The sequence below is a fragment of the Falco peregrinus genome, chromosome 2, assembly GCF_023634155.1.
Source record: "Falco peregrinus isolate bFalPer1 chromosome 2, bFalPer1.pri, whole genome shotgun sequence".
Lineage (NCBI taxonomy): Eukaryota > Metazoa > Chordata > Aves > Falconiformes > Falconidae > Falco > Falco peregrinus.
The window spans coordinates 15,926,899-15,944,845 of record NC_073722.1 but is presented as its reverse complement, the minus strand read 5'-3'; positions in this window follow the sequence as shown (position 1 = coordinate 15,944,845).

The window sequence follows — 17,947 nt, the reverse complement described above, 5'->3', positions numbered from 1 at the left end:
GCCCTGCCAGGGATGGGGCACCCACAGCTGCTCTGGGCAGCCTGGGCCAGTGTCTCATCACCCTAACGGCAGAGAATGTCTTCCTAATATCTAATCTAAATCTATCCTCTTTCTTTTATAAGCCATTATCCCTTGTGCTATCGTTACATGCCCTTGTAAAAAGCCTCTCTTCAGCTTTCTTGTAGCCCCCTTTAGGCACTGGCAGGCTGCTCTAAGGTCTCCCCAGAGTCTTCTCTTCTCCAGACTGAACAGCCCCAACTGTCTCAGCCAGTCTTCACAGGAGAGGTGCTCCAGGCCTCTGATCATCTTTGTGGCCTCCTCTGGACTTGCTGCAACGGGCCCATGTCCTTCCTACTTTGGGGGCCCCAGAGCTGAATGCAGCACTGCAGGTGGGGTTTCACAAGAGCAGAGCAGAGAGGGAGAATCACCTCCTTTGACCTGCTGGCCATGGTTCTTTTGATGCAGCTCATCATCTTGTCCCAGTATAGACCTCTGAGGAATGCCAGTCTCTCCTTGGACCTTGAGCCACTGACCTCGACTCTTTGAGTGTGACCATCCATCCAATTCTTTATCCACTGAGTCGTCCATCCATCAAAACCATGTCTCTCCAGTTTAGAGACAAGGATGTTATGTGGGACAGGGTCAAAACCTTGGCATAAGTCAGTCATTCTTTCCAGATCTGTCAGTGCTGTAACCTCATCACAGAAGGTCACCAAATGTGTCAGGCACTATTTGCCCTTAGTGAAGCCATGTTGGCTGTCACCAGTCACCTTCTTATTTTCCATGTGCCTTAACATAGTTTCCAGGAGGATCTGCTCCATGCTTGTGCCAGGCAGTGAAATCAGACTGACTGGCTTGTGCTTTCCCAGGTCTTCCTTATTTCTCTTTTGTGGTTATGTTTCCCCTTTTCCAGTTAGTGGGAACTTCCCTGGACTGCCACAACTTCTTAAATGTGATGGACAGTGGCTTAGCACTTCACCCGCCAGTTCTCTCTGGACCCGCAGATGCATACCTTGGAGGTACAAGGTTCCCAGTGCAGCTGAATGGTAGACTATACTGAAGTTGCCTTTCAGGAGTTAAAAAATGATGATGCTCCTTTTAAGAGTGTACATATGCTTTCAAATCTGGTTCAAAAGCCTATTATAAATTTTGAGCACAATTAGAATTGCAGCATTTCTTTCATTTTTACTTTTTTGTTTTTGGTTTGGCATTTCCCCAATTTGCCTGATAGCTGGTATTCTGACATATATGTGTGTTCAAGTGCTTTGAAATCCAATTAATGCACAGAGTGCAAAATGTAACTTCTGTACCTTTTAGCAATTGTGGGAGTTACTTATGGCGTGAGATGAACAGAAAAAGAAGACAAGTTTAAGGAGATACTGTGGTGTTTTGTGATGTCTTTATACATCATCACCATCATTCCCTCTGAAACTTTTGGGAACTACTGTAACAGATGCAGAAAAAATGGATACAATGAGAAATAATATTTTTGGTAATGTAAAAGGATTTAATTTAGATCTTAAGAGCTATAAAATAGAGCACTGCTGATTACATTGTTTAGTGGACCACCAAACTAGCTGAGTAGCTCTGTCAGTATCTTGATGAAAGTTAGAGGTTGTTACATACATGCAGATGTTGACCATTTACTCAACTAGAAAAACTGAGTTCTGTGTAACTGCTTTTGCAAATAATTGGCTTTTACCCCATGGCAGCTAATCTCAGGCCATCTTTACAGTGGGTGGAGTAGATGGGCTCCTTGAGAAAGGAACTGGAAGAGTCTGCTCTTAATCTCCTTCTGGAGGACCCTACATCTCTTTACTAGAGAGGAAACCCATGAAGTTTGCCTCCTTAGGTGAACCTTAGCCCTTTGGAACCCCTTGCAAGAATGACGAACATCTGCATGATAGATTGCATTTTTGCCATAATGTGCAAGGCTTTGGCAGCCATTACTTCCTTTACTACTTCTGCTGATTATTTTCCATTGCAATTGCTCGTTGCTGTTTTCTATTTATATTCTGCTCATTTCACTGGAGTGCAAGGTTATACCCAGAACATTCAGCATCTCTGCAAGTCTGTTCTTTGTGGAGATACTAGAGGCAGCATTTGATGTTAATCGGAAATGTGCAGATAGGGCTTGTTCTGGAGTCTACTGAGTCAGGAGAAAGATTTCAGTGGAGTTCTATGCATTTTGGATCAGGCTGATGTTTTTGAAATTTCACCCTGAAAAGTACTGGCCATATTTCATTATCTGTGAACATAAAAATTTAAGATAATCGAGAATTTAAAAAATAGGACATAGTGTTACAATATATATGCAATGTATTAACTCTAATTTTTTATAGTTGTTTGCTATTATATGAATGTAATTTATTGTGCCTGCAGCAACCTGAGGACATGCTGGAAAATTAGATGATTCATTTCAAGTGTTTTATCCTAGTGAGCAAAATTTTAATCAGTCAGTTTTCTAATCCCAGCTCTGTTATTGGCACAGTGTAAACTTGGCAAGGTCACGGAAGGACTCCATTGTAGACACAGTGCTGCATCTCAGCGAAATCATTACTGTGTATGTTTTAATATACCTGCATTATAGAATTTTTAAAGAAATAGAACTGTAGAAATGTGCTTCTCTGATGAGCTATGCTAAAGGTAACCTGATAACAGAAATTATGATGATTATAAGATTTATCTTGAGCTATGGTTGCTATTTCCTATGCGAATTTTTTACAATTTCACCGTAGCCTCCCCGCCCGCCCCCCCCCCCCCCCCGAATTCTAACCTAGTATAAAAGAAAGTAAAAACCCTCATAACATACAGACTACTGCCTTGTCACTTTTGTAAGTTTGTCACTGCATTGTGAGTTGTACCACGCGGTGAACAGGAACTGTATTATCAATTTGTTGTACCTCAAAGCTTGCTGTTAACTTTTATGAAGAAGATGCTACTTTTGATGATATGGATGTTAATTCAGAAATATAAAGATACAAAGTAGTCCAGTATCCAAAAATTAGCTGAGTATGTCAAATGCATGCTAATGACAGTGTAAAAGATATTCTAATTGCCTTAATTATCAGGCAGTAAATATAAAAAGAATGGTCACATTGGAGTAACATTTTCAAAAGTATTCAGTGTCCTAATTTTAAAGGGAATATATTCAGAAGCCTAACTTCCATTCAAAGCAAATAGAATTAGGCTCCAAAACTCATAATTGTGAAAATGTGATATAAACTCCTAAGGAATGTTAAAAAGTTTTACCCACAGAGGACCATGAAAGACACAAGCTCTTCAAAATGATAAACTGACTCATCCCAACATTATACTGAGAGTGGGATCATGAAACATTTGTGTGCTACATTTTTTGAAGTAGGTGTTCAATTTGTTTACAGGACAAATAGGAATTTTTCCTCTGCTATCGGAAAGCAGAATGCATTTCAGATTTACTGCCAAATTTAAAAAAAAAACACCACAAAACAACCCAAATTAGTGGATATTATTAACAAATTATAGAAGAGAGTAGGAGCCATAAAATTAAAGAGGTATAAAAGGAATGTCATTTTATAAAGACTCAGAAATACTTAGTAGGGCATTACATTAGGTAAAAGTGTAAGCATGCTTTTGCAGAATTTGAGTGAGAGGCATAATTAAATTAATTCTAAGCAGGGAGGGAGATAAGAATTACATATATTGTAAATACATATGTCTATATATGAATGTGTGATATTATAATCACAAAAATCAGAGTACAGTTAAAGAATTTACTTGTTATGCATCTTGCAAGTCTTTCCAAATAGCAGTTTGTATTAAAGCAATTCAGTTGATCAGTAAGTTGAAAAACATCTCCAGCTTTGAATATTGTCTCATGGTATTTTGCTTTTCTATTCTCTAGTTTTCAAATGTTTTATACAATATAGCTCTCATACTTTTTGTCTTTGTACTGTATCACATACGCTATGGTGCACAGGGGGGTTTCCCAAACAGGAGGAACCTCAGGGGGAGCTGTGAGTGCTGCCAGGAGCATGCAGCTCATGACAGTAGCTGATGAGACCTGTGTGGGGCCAGAAGCAATGGTGGCCAAGCCCCCTCCCACCTATAAAAGGAGCCCTTAGGGAGTGCTAGGGAACAGGACATGGCACACCAGCAAGGGCATGACACTGTAGTTGGCATGGAAGGATGTGCAGGAAGGGCACTGAAGCCCTGCCAGGTGTCCACCCTGCAGAATGCTGTGGCCTCTCTAGGCTCTGGCCACCCCACCTGCCCAGGGGCCTGTGCATGACAGGTGTGAGGCTCTGCCTGTGGCACTGAACAATAACAAGGACAGTAGTTCATCTAGCATGGAGGTGCTGCTGGGGTTGTCAGCCTATACACTGCATCAAAATTGCTTCCACAGAAAAAAAAAAAAAAGATGGGTTGTTGTCACAGGAGACCCCCTTCTGAAGGGAACAGAAGGCCCAGTATGCAGATGGGACCCACTTCTTAGGGCAGTCGGCTGCCTCCCTGGGGCCTGGTCTAAAGATGTGAAAGAGGAAGCTGCCTACTGTGGTACAGCCTTCAGGCTGTTATCCATTACTGATTTTTCAGGTAGGCAGCGATGAAGTTGTGACAAGAAGTCCAAAGACCATCAAGACTTTAGGGCCTTGAGATGACTGGTTAAGGGATCAGGAGCACAAGCAGTGTTCTCCTCTGAGCCTCCAGTTGAGGGGATGATAAGGAAAGAGATGGGAAGAACCAGCAGATCGACACCTGGCTCTGAGCTTGGTGTCACTGGCAGAATTTGGGTTTTTTTGATTATGGGTGCATTTACATGACAGCAACAGACAGAGCACACCTGTGTCAGAGGGGAAAAAGGTTCTTTGCACAGAAGTTGGCATGGCCCATTGAAAGAGCTTTAAATTAATTTAATATTTAAAGGGGTAAGGAATAAAATCAGGTTCACTAGAGATAAGCCTGGGGGCAGCACACCAACGTTTGAGGCATGGTGCGCTAGTGAGGTCCTTCAATTTCCCATCTCAGTGGAGGCAGGGGATGGAGATCCATGCAGCAGCAAAAGCACAAGGGCTATTGACGTGTTAGAAACCACAGAAGTGCCTGAGAACTATCACATAGGAATTAGGGGATCAATAATTAATACTGGATCAATGGCCCAACTGAAGTGCATCTACAAAAATGCACGCAGTGTGGGCAAAAAGCAGGAGGAGCTGGGAGCCATTGCACAGCAGGAAAACTATGACATAGTTGCCATCATGGAAACATGGTGGGATGACTTGCACAGCCGGAGTGCTGCAATGGGAAGCTCTTCAGAAGGGATAGGCAAGGAAGGAGAGGTGAAGGAGTAGCTTTTAATGTTAGGGAGTGTTTTGATTGTCTAGAGCTTAATGATGGTGATGATAGGGTTTTTATAGGTACGAATTGGGGGAAGGCCAATAAGGCCAATATCATGATAGGACTGTTATGGACCACCCAATGAGGATGAAGAGACAGATGAAATATTCTGTAAGCAGCTGGGAGAAGCCTCAGAATTTCTAGCCCTTGTTCTTGTGGGGGACTTCAGCTTACCAGATGTGCAGCACAGAGGAAACAGCCTAGGAGGTTCCTGGAGTGTGTGGGACAACTTCCTGACACAGCTGGTGAGTGAGCCAACTAGGAAAGGCACCCTGCTGGACCTGTGTCTTGGGAACAGAGAAGGACTTGTGGGTGGTGTGATGGCTGGAGGCCATCTTGGGCATAGTGATCATGAAATGGTAAGAGTTTTCAGTTCCTGGAGAAAGGGGGTAGGTGGGGGTCAGCAGAAACCTTGCACTTCCAGAGGGCAGACTTTGGCCTGTTCAGGAAGCTGATTGACAGAGTCCCTTGGGAGACAGTCCTGAAGAGGGAAGGAGTCCAGGAAGGCTGGGCATCCTTCAAGAAGGAAATCTTAAAGGCGCAGAAGCAGGCTGTCCCCATGTCTTGTCTTTTGGCAAGGCAATGGGAAAGAAGACTGGCCTGGCTGAACAGAGAGCTTTGGCTGGAACTCAGGAAAGAAAGGAGGGTTTATGACCTTTGGAAGAAGGGGCAGACAACTCGGGAAAATGACAAGAATATTGTGAGGTTATGCAGGGAGAAAATTAGAAGGGCCCAAGCCCAACTAGAACTTTGGCTACTGCCATAAAAGATACTAAAAAATGTTTCTATGAATACATTAGCAACAAAAGGAGGGCTAAGGAAAATCCCCATCCTTTATTGGATGTGGGGAAAAATGTAGTAACAAAGAATGAGGAAAAAGCTGAGGTAATTACTGCCTTCTTTGCCTCAGTCTTTAATAGTAAGACCAGTTGTCCTGTGAATACCCAGCCCCCCTGAGCTGGAAGACAGGGATGGGGGGCAGAATGAAGCCACCATAACCCAAGAAGAAATGGTCAATGACTTGCAACACAATTTAGACACACACACAAGTTTACAGGTCCAGAAAGAATCCACCCAAGGGTACTGACGGAGCTGGGGAACGGCTCACCAAGCCACTTTCAGTCATTTATCAGCAGTCCTGGCTAACCAGAGAGTTCCCAATGGACTGGAAGTTACCAAATGTGTCATCCATCTACAAGAAGGGCTGAAAGGAGGATCTGAGGAACTACAGGCCTGTCAGTCTGACCTCAGTGCCAGGGAAGGTTATGGAGCAGATCATCTCGAGTGCCAACGCACAGCATGTACAGGGGGGGTCACAACAAACCCATGCAACACTACAGGCTGGGGGGAGAGTGACTGGAAAGCTGTCTGGTGGAAAAGGACCTGGGAGTGTTGGTAAACAGCCACCTGAACATGAGCCAGCAGTGTGTGCCCAGGTGGCCAAGAAGGGCAACAGCATCCTAGCTTTTATCAGAAACAGTGTGGCCAGCGGGACCAGGGCAGTGACTGTCCCCCTGCACTGGGCACTGATGATGCCAGACCCCAAATACTACATTCAGTTTTGGGCCCCTCGCTGCAAGAGGGACACTGAGGTGCTGGAGCATGTCCAAAGGGCAACAAAGCTGGTGAAGGGGCTGGAGCCCAAGTCTTAGGAGGAGTGGCTGAGGCAACTGGAGTTGTTTAGCCTGGAGAAAAGGAGGATCGGGGGGGATCTTACTGCTTTCTACGACTGCCTGAAAGGAGCTTGTAGACAGGTGAGTTGGTCTCTTCTCCCAGATAATAAGCAATAGGACAAGAGGAAATGGCCTCAGGTTGTGCCAGGGGAAGTTCAGATTGGATATTAGGAAAAAATTCTTCACCTAAAGGGTTGTCAAGCATTGGAACAGGCTGCCCAGGGAGGTGGTGGAGTCATCCCTGGAGGTGCTTAAATATGTGTAGATGTGGTGCTTAGGGGCATGGTTTAGTGGTGGACTTGGCAGTGCTGGGTTCAAGTTTGGACTCAATGATCTTAAAGTTATTTTCCAACCTAAATGATTCTATGATTATATATACTACCATTGCAGTCTGTTGTATTCTGTTTATCAACATCCATTTAAAACAAGGTGGCAAACTGACTGCTGGCTATCCCATGCCAGCAGCACCACTTTATTACTGCAGAAATGACGAAACCTGGCAAATAAGCAAGAGCCATTAAGAAAACTGTTGAATGTACCACAACTAAGATGCCAGCAATACTGACCCCTTATCATGCAAGTATTTATTCAAGTACTAATTTTTGAAGGACAGATAGTGATGACTGACTCTAATTATGCTAGCCTAAGCTTTCCCATTTTCTCATTTTGCTGTTGCAGTACACACCCATTTAGAGATTATCATTTTACTATTATTTTGTGAGATAGTTTGAACAATAAAGTTGTGGGAAAAGGTATAAACTACAGAGAGAGTGATTTCAAAATAACTACCTTTTATAAAACATATTAGCATCTTAAATCCTGTGCAGGACTTCAAGCTCTGCAAAACAAAACAAAAATCTCTTAGGGCATCCAAACTGCAAAAAATACAGATCAAGAACACTAATGAGAATCTGGCAGCATGAGAATGAATGTTTTCTAATAGAAATGGCTTCATTCTAAGAAATAACACAGAAATTGTGAAAAATGAGGAAGATAAATTCAAAACATATGGAAACCACGAATTCATACAGCATATTGGCAGTTGGGTTGAATAACTGGCCCTATTTCTTATCTTTCACTGTTCTTTCACAGTATTCTTGGTGTTTTAGTTTAGAGAAAATTAAATACGAGATTTTGGAGATGTTGAAACCATTGAGCTAGTTCTTGTTTTGCCTTATCACCTATTTATAATGCTCTAATCTGTAGGAGAGTTTGCTTAGAAATTTTAGTAGCAGAAGTCTTTGTGCAGACATATATGAGAACACAGAATGGAAGGTTAAATGAGTTTATTGTAGCAAGGCTCTCTAGCACATCCCAGTAGGCAAGCATATGAATATTCCCTTGGGCTTTCCCTACAAATTATATGCAAAGTTAATTAGCATAAATATACTAGCCATTTCTTTCAAATCTAGGTGCCTAAAGACATGCTGTGCTGTGCCCTGGCAGGTCAGTTGAGAAGCCAGCCATTGTGATTTTTTTTGAGCATAAAATTACCTTGATGCAACAAATGCTTTTTTATACAACTGACCCATTAGTTTTCGCCCTTCACTTACATCTGACAACATCAAGTGACTAGGTTTTTATTGTCTTTGTTAGCAGCATTGGAGTGATTACTCAGGTTCCCACCCTGGGCATGGGCAGGGCCTTGGTGTCAGCTCTGGTGACCTATTTTGAGTGGTGGTGTGCAAATATGTTTTCTTTAGAGGATGTCCAGAACTGTCTGGCCTTACCTGCCTGGGCTTTCTGCAGCCTAAGAAGTTTGCTCTGTCCCATGCTGAGCAAAAATCTTACCCATGCGCTGCAGCACTCTCACAGCTTGCAACTTTATTACGTGTGCTGAGACTTTGCTGACCATAGTCTCATGCTTGCCACAGTTGCCTTCTATACCAGACCATGTATGTCTCCTTGGCAGCAGTCTATTTACTCCTGTTCTCAGGTGGCTTTGTTGCTGTATTTGGTTGCCTTTTTTTAAAAAAGGCAAACTATTTCTTCTTTCCTACTGACGTGAGCATTCATCCCAGCAGCTCTGGGGGACAGCCCTTGCAGGTTGTGGCTGCTGAAGGGCTGGGCTTAGCCATGGGAAAGGGCTGGGCAGCTCCTAACTGCACTGGTGCTCTTCCAGGGAGTCTGTTTGGTTCAGTGAGTTACAACACTTCCTGCAGGCATGTGAAGCCTCACAGGTCTATGTTGGAGGACACTGAGAGGGTCAAGGGAGCCAGACCTGTTGTGGTCTAATTGCCTTTGCAAGTGAGAATAAAATTGGGTATTGTCAGAGGAAGCTGAGTACAGGTGAGGCTGGTTGCATTAACACATCAGCTGTCTACCCATCAGTAGACAAAGGCGTGACTGCACAGTTAGAAATAGTGCAACATGACGTTAAAGGTACACTACACTATTTTGTATAAGGGAAGTTTTGTGTAGAGAAAACATAGTGGGTGATTCTTCCATTTTTAAACACTTGTTAGCGTTGTGAAAATTCTCAGTAAAATTAATTATGACTAATTATTTACAGGGTACTGGAAATATAAGAAAAGAGGCAGGCCTTATTAGAGAACCCAGACTTCTGTTTTTGTTGGCTAAGATCTACCTACCAGGTAAGATTACTCTGAGAAAGTGTTCAGCAGAGCAAGTTAGGATCCCTTGTATAGTACAGGAGGGCTACTTGGTTGACTTCAGTATATAGCTGCACACTTACGTCCTTTTTTAATTCAGTAAGGGATTTAGATCTTTGAAGAAAAATACATCTATGCCTGATCATCAGCCAGACCAGGAAAAATTGTTTCCACTTCTTGTATTTGAAGATTGAAGTAGGGAGATAGGTTATGTAGGCAAAAAGGACACCTTCAGATCTTCAGGAACTTACTTTCCACTTAAGGGTGAGAGCAGAAAAGACCAACTCCCAGGCTCATTTGTAATGCACTTGATACACCAGCCCTACCTCAGCCTGTATTTAGAGAAATAATCTGTCCTCCAAATACACAGAAAATAGTGTTAGGGGTATAATCCATATAAATATTTTTGAATGCTTTCTTTTTAATGGCTAAGATAAACCACCAGAAATACAGTGCCTGGCCATATTGTACTGGATTTTATCATGCTGCTGTCTTTCATTTCAACTATAAACTTCTATTTGCCTGTCTTCTTTAATTAAAAAGGTCAAAAAATGCAGCAGGTGTGTAAATTGAATGAATTCATGGACCATTTATTCTGACAGATAATTCAGGTAACACATGAATCCTCACGAAGGTGGAAATCGAGTGATGCTAAGGAAACTAATGTTCCAGTGTAATCACAGATTTCAGTTTTCCCAGGAGAATAGTGGATGTTAAAAGGAATATCCACCTGGGGTTCTGCTGAGCTCTAAGGATCTTGAAGTATGTCATATGACCTGACCCAAAGCATTTTCCCATTCTTCACTAGTGACAATTCTGCAGCTAGCTGTGGCCACTTGTTCCATTATCTAATTGGGCTTTTAAAATTCTCTAAATATTGAACTTACATTTATCTTGTTCATCATTCTCATGGATATTTTCCTTGCATGTTTTAGATTGTGAAGGAATTTGATCTATGACCTATTTGTAACCTTGCATTATATTTAAAAAAAATCAGGAGTGCTTTGCTGCTTTGGTCTGGTGGAGATCTTATTATTAGTGAACAACATGAAGGATGTGAATTCTTAGATCTTTCCTGGAACTTCCAGAACAGATATTCTGGAAGTAGAGTGGCAATAGATAGATTTGAGATAGGCCGTTGAGATAGATTTGATATCAGATAGATAGATTTGAGATAGGCCATTTTAGTTAGAACTCAATTTAAGATTTTTTGGAGTCTTTTTAGTAATGGTCATTAACTTGTTGAACACGGTGTCTAAATAATATCAACAGAGATTGAAATAAAAAATGCAAATGTAGGGTTATATTACCATACCTTATTCTTACTTCCTTGAGTGAACAGATTTACTTTACTGAGCCTTACATTAAGGTTTTTTTTCCAAATATTTAGTAATTTTTTGGGTTTGTTGCATTTTTTTTCTTTTTTCTGTTTTTTACCTGTTAAGTGTAAAATCCCAAATAAATGTCTATGTCCAATTAATAGTGGAATAGCTGCATTTCTTTGAAAGCACTAATGAAAACATCCCCCCCAGTAAAACAACAGCACACAGTATCACCACACACAGATTGCCCTTTCTAGTCTGTTTTTACCCGTGTCTTTTGCCTTTCTACAAAATCTCTGCAATTTTAAAGAATTATTCAGAAATTGATATATGAAGTTCTGGAAACTGAAACGAATCACTGATCCGTTTTAATAAATACTATATTGTCACACATTTGCTATCTAATTTATGCAGTGATTCATCCATTTAGCTTTCAATGTACATAATACTGATAAGATTTAGTAGATCATATATTTGATTCAAAAAATGTATTAGATTTCGTAGGTCCTGACTTCAATTCAACATAAGATGACTTTATCTGTCTTATGAGGATATATGTGATTTTCAAAAGCAATGTATCTGTTTTTGAAAAATCCTCCACTGAAAAGGGAAAAAATTAATTTATTGTAAGGAATGAAACATTCATTTTAGGAATCTGAATATAGAAATTACCCACATTTATATTAGAATTTCATAGCAAAGCAATATACTGTGCATGTCTTCACATTTCATATACTGAAAGTAATATTTTGATCATGATAACTTCATTGCCTGTATTTCTGAGTTCTGAACTGAAAAGCACTTTGTAGAATAGAAAATTCAATTTAGCATAAGGTGATCTCATTAAATGCTATTTATCCAAGATTACAACAACTTAGAAGAAAATTGAGAGTGAAAGTAATTGTTCTTTTATTAATCCAAGTAGCTTTTAAAAAGAAATCTACTGATTAGGAAGTTCTGCTGGACTTCTAACTTGAATCTCCCAGGACTTATTCCAGGAGGTTCTGATTTTAGTGACATGTTCTGATGATATCATAAGCAACTATGGCCATACCTTGCTGAAGTCACAGAAACAAGACAGAATAACAGGTTAACATAATCTGTCAGTATATTTTGGTATTAATTTGCCATAGAAATGTTAATATTTTAAAATATTCCGCATATACATGCTCTCTTGCCAACTGGTATTTTAAAAGCTGAAGTTTTAGGCAACCCTTTAACTTTTATAGAGATGGAAGTTTCTGGTTTGAGTTTGAAAATTAGTAGTGCTTGGAAGGTACAGCGCAGTCCCCTGTGCACCAAGGTTCCATTCCTGACCCTTACAGATGCGAAGTCCCTGTCTCCTATTCTTTTGCATGTAAGGATCTAATGTTTCCTGTTCAAAGCAAGAAGAGAGAGAGGAGAGAAAGGACACCTATTGCCAGGAGGTCCAGACTTTCACATTACACCTCCAACATCAATGTCCCTGAAAATGACTTTGGATTTGAATCAGTTTTCTCCCCTGACACTTCCCCCCAACCCCAATTTAAAATCCATTATTTTAGTTTGGATCTTTCTTTAGTTACTATATTGGTAAGAGCAACAGGTTAAAATATGCTTAATAATTAAAATTCTTCTAGAGAAACCAGCTGCTCACGGCCTGTACGTGTGCGCTCCGGGCTGGGTAAAAGGCTGGCTGGCTGGCCGAGCCCAAAGGGGGGTGGGGAATGGAGCCACATCCAGCTGGCGGCCGGGCACACGTGGTGTTCCCCAGGGCTCAGCGCTGGGGCCGGTCCTGGTTCGTGTGATCTGGGTCTGTGATCTGGGCGAGGGGATCGAGTGCACCCTCAGCGAGTCTGCAGCCAACACCCGGCTGGGCAGGGGTGCTGATCTGCTGGAGGGCAGGAGGCTCTGCAGAGGGGTCTGGGCAGGCTGGATCCACGGGCCCAGGCCACTTGGATGAGGTTCCACAAGGCCGAGTGCCGGGTCCTGCCCTGGGGTCACACCGGCCCCACGCAGCGCTCCAGGCCGGGGCAGAGCGGCTGGGAAGCGCCTGGGGGGAAAGGGCCTGGGGGTGCTGGTGGGCAGCCGGCTGGGCATGAGCCAGCACCGTGCCCAGGTGGCCAGGAGGGCCAGCAGCATCCCGGCTTGTGTCAGCAACAGCGTGGCCAGCGGGACCAGGGCAGTGACCGTCCCCCCGCACTGGGCACGGGTGAGGCCGCCCCTGGAATCCTGTGTTCAGGTTTGGGCCCCTCGCTGCAGGAGGGACACTGAGGGGCTGGAGCGTGTCCAGAGACGGGCAGCGGGGCTGGGGAAGGGGCTGGGGCACAAGTGCTGTGAGGGGCGGCTGAGGGAGCCGGGGTGTTTAGCCTGGAGAAAAGGAGCCTGGGGGGGCTTACCGCTCTCTGCGATTGCCTGACAGGAGATCATACGCAGGTGGGGGTCGGTCTCTTCTCCCAAGTAACAAGCAACAGGGCAAAAGGAAATGGCCTCAAGTTGACCATGGGAGGTTTAGATTGGGTATTTGGAAAAATGTCTTCACTGAAAGGGGTGATCAAGTATTGGAACAGGCTGCCCAGGGATGCAGTGGAATCACCATCCCTGGAAGTGTTTAAAAAACACTGAGATGTGGTGCTTAGGGACATGGTTTAGTGGTGGACCTGGCAGTGCTCAGTTAATGGTTGGACTTGATGATCTTGAAGGCCTTTTCCAAACCCAAATGATTCTACGGTTCTATGAAAATGTTCATAAAATTTAGCTGAACAAGTGATGATTGTGGTTTCAACTTGAAACTACAAACATTAGCTCACTGTGTCTATAAACATTCAGTTGCATCTGACAATTTTTGTCTCGGCTCCAGTGAATCAAAATAATATTGTTGCTGAAGTGGTATCATGCAGTCTCTATAGGCTTTTATTTATTAAATTTTTTATCTCATGAAGAAACCTCAAACTTCCTTGTAGAATCTCACACAAAATTCAGCCATTTGAGTAGAGTGTCAAAGAATGCAGAAGTCTTTATGCAGTGATTAAACTAAACATTTCCTTAGATTGTGAGGAAGAATGGTGGATGTGGGTCCAAAAGTGACAGGAAGATGCTGGTTTATGGGTGTAAGCCAAAAATACGCAAGGATCTCAGTAACTGAGCAAGCTCATGGTTTCTGTGTCCCAGATCCCACTCCACCTTGGGCTGTGACCTGTCCCTGCAGTCTGCCACTTTGAAGGCCCAGCTCTTTTCAGCTTTATCCTAGTCTAGAAGTGCACAACCTTTTAGGATGTGGAACTTGCACATTTAGTGAAGTCAGATGCTCTAGTTATGTTGACCTTTCTCATGCATTTTGCTTTTGAAGCTGGCAGAGAAAATTTATGAGAAACTAAGGTCTTGTATTACACCATCTAAATATTGACCTAATTGGTGGTTTAATGAGATTTGGAATCAATGGAGAGAAGACTTAATAGGACTTGTAAAATGGAGTATAAGTTTAGAGGTATCTTTTTGTTTATTTGGAGATCTCAGACTGAAAAATGTGCTGCCGCTTTGCAAATAGATGGGTAATTTTTTACATAAGACGCCAGTGCTAGAAAAGTCCCTTTTTCGTATACAAGGCCGTGTCACTATTTTATAGGGCTGTGCAGAAGATCAGTGACTATGACTAATATAGCTATTGTTCTTTTTAATATTTTTGCTGCCAAAGTAGTACTTTAGTATTATTTTAGCTCAAGGATGAAATTCCGATGGTGATAGTCAATTGGACAGTGAGGCCAGTCCTCAGGTGTAGCATAGAAAGTACAAAGAGGCTCTGAGGAAGGAAATCTTGTTATATTTTAATTAATTCTTAGCTTTTCAAATTTTAGTGACATTTGGCTTTGAGAGATTGAATAGAAAGGTCTTCATAAGTTAAATTGTTTCTGAATAATTCTAAATTAAAAGTTTGCAATGGTAGTTTGCAATGGTTAAAATGGCAACAGATGAGCAGGAAAATAAATATTTTTAATCTTTTCTCTCTCTCTTTTCCAGAACCAGAGGTCTTTATGCATTCCACTTTCACAGAAGTTATTTCAAAAGAGGTAACCTTTCCGATATCTTAATATCTTTTGTTGCAGTTACTGTTTTTATTTTTAATATTATTTTTTTTATATAAGGTGTGGAGAAAAAAATGAAGAGTTGAGCTAAATTTGCAGAAAAGAGAAGTTTGTGGGCTTTACTGACTTGAGAGTATGCCTCAGAACAGTAATGTCTAAATGGTGCTGGGCTAGAAGAAGAGGTGAGCAAACAAAGCAGGTTTCTTCAGAATGAGTCAATAGCAATCGGGACTTTGTAGAGACATTTTGATTTCCACAGAATTAATAATAAAAGGAAATGTGATGTTCCATGTTATGTGGTAGGACAGATTCTGCAGCATGGGGTAGAATGGTTACTGAAGGCACCTGGTTGACCAAAACGAGCTAGACTGGGAGAGTCTCCTTTACACATTGTTTGACAATTAGATTTTAAGATACCTGTATGTCCCTGGCTGTGCTAAAGAAGCCATTTTTAATTAATGATTTCTGCTTCCTTTAACAAAATTCTTAGAAAGTCTCCTGCCTGGAGGTTTAAAGTAGCTAGATGACTGTCATTGTGGGGGATTTATCTATTAATAAGATATGCTATGTTAACTTCTGGTACTGTTCATGGAGTGGTGAAAGTAATATTACTTTAAATATTTGTTGAACTGACCTGTGAATCTCAAGTTCAGATTTCTTAAAACTTTAATTATTTAAACTATTTAGATAAACAGAGGCAGAAGATTATTCTGCATTTCTGAATATTGCAAGACCCAGTGTCATAAGATTGTAAGCGTACATGTTGTTTCTGAAGAACTTAAATTTAGGTCTTTTATGTTATGTCTTGAACTTGGTGTTTCTTTATGAAGGACTACCCCGCATATCCTTATGGCATAGATACAAACCATCTATACACTGTCAAATGGAAACAATTGTACACATTTGTGAATAGTGATTGTTTTAATCACCTCAAACCGCCCTTAGGAAAGCTCAGAAGTTCTGTTTTGAAAAGTTAAATTACAGGTGCTCAGAGCTGCTACTAACATCTCTCACGGCTTTATTTTTGCTTCAGAGTTCCTTTGCTTTGCCTTTTGCTCCCTTTGTCAGCCATATCTATTATATTTGACGTTGTCTCTCTCCCATGCTGGACTTTTCATAGTTGTGCGTCTTGCTATTAACACCATTCTATCTTAGATGTGTCTGTGGTGTGGTACCTATTCTCTTGTGATGTTTTCCTGCATTGCTGCTTGTTATCTTAGTTTTCCTTTCCATACATACATGTATCTTTAGACTAAGGCCTGCTACCCCCCACCCCCACCCGCCTGCCTCCATTATGATGTTTACAGCCTGGTACTTGTTTTGAACAGTTGTTTATGTTAGGGAGACTTGGGCATTGATGACTGGAGGTAACCGTGCCTCAGCACTTGGAAGCTAAAGAGAAAAGCAAAGTAGATTCATTCCACTGTTGAGGTAACAGGAGGGACACAGATTCCTAAACCCCCAGATACAGCCAAAGAAAAAGTGACATAGGATTTTGAAGGCCTAGTGTTCCCTTAAACATAAATCATCAGAGAGCAGAAAAAGGGTGACATGTTCCTTCAACTGACAGTTCAGTGCTTGAATCTGTGTTAATACCTATGGTATCAATGCTATAGACAGGAGAGAATTTCAGTTATACCTTTGGAAGTTATAGTTCTTTCTAGACGTAAATGTATTTCTTTGCTTATTGCTAGTCATATCCCATAAATGAAGAAAGGCAGACAGGTTTTTGGCAATGAAAGAGAAACTTCTTTTACCTGTTAATTTTTATTTTTGGAAAGGAGCCACTTGATCCAGCTGACCTGCACAGTATTTAATATTCACCAGCAATTATTTTTGGACATGCAGTATTTTCATGCTGCTTTTCTTTCTCCAGCAGGTTCAGATACTTGTAGCTGACTCTATAGTTTCCTGTTTTTTCTTTGCCTTTAACATTTGCAGTTATGAGTCACCCTAATACTTTTATTTCCCAAATGACTGCTAGAGCTAATACCATTTTGAGATTGATCTGCAACTTTGCAGAAGGTAGCATTACCATGATGTCATTGTTGTATTTGTCTGCAATGATGGCAGAGTATTCTGGTCTCTGTTCCCTCATTACAAACCAATAATTAAACAAAAATCCCCAAACAAACAAACAAAAAACCCCAACTGAGCAGAGGTCTCCTAGAAAAACAACTAAGAGAAACTTTATTACAAATATTAGTTGTTTAAATATACCAGATTAGCAAAGCCTTTTGTAAATGGTAAGAAGTTGATTTTGTATATTTTGGGAAAGGCATGACAAAGCTAGTGCAGGGCCAAGGGAAGTCATGAGGGCCGTGGGTGATGTTCAGGACTATTGTTAACATTGTAACAGCTATAGAATGCTTTGCAACAGCTCCAGGGGTTGTGGTGGTGTCCATAGCAGTGTTCTATAGATGATAAAAACAAGATAAACTACTTTAAAGCTGAAGTATTGAGCATGTCTGCTCTATGAATAGTCACGGTTTCCCCCAGCCCTGGTCCTTTTTTCAGGGGGTTGACTGAATTCCAGGCACTTCGCTACTGAGCTCTACTTGAGCCAATCACCCAAGGAACTTCAAAGGGAGAAGGGTTCTATTTACAGGAAAGGTTCTGTTTACAAGATGCTAAGCCCACCTACTACCCCTGCCACATGCTGGTCTTCTTACAGGAGCTGCTTTTGTCCTGTTGGTACCTTTCAGCTTTGACTTGTGAGAGAAACACCTGTCACATTTGGGTGTATTTCTGTTTCTATACTACTAAATAAAATGAAGGCCAGGACCTCTTCTCTGGTCCTTGAGGGCAAATGGAACAGAGCGGCCACATCCACCTTCCTGGGCACTTGGCTGTAGTCTCCTCTGAGCCCATGTTTATCCATACTGCCAAATAAAAGAACAACA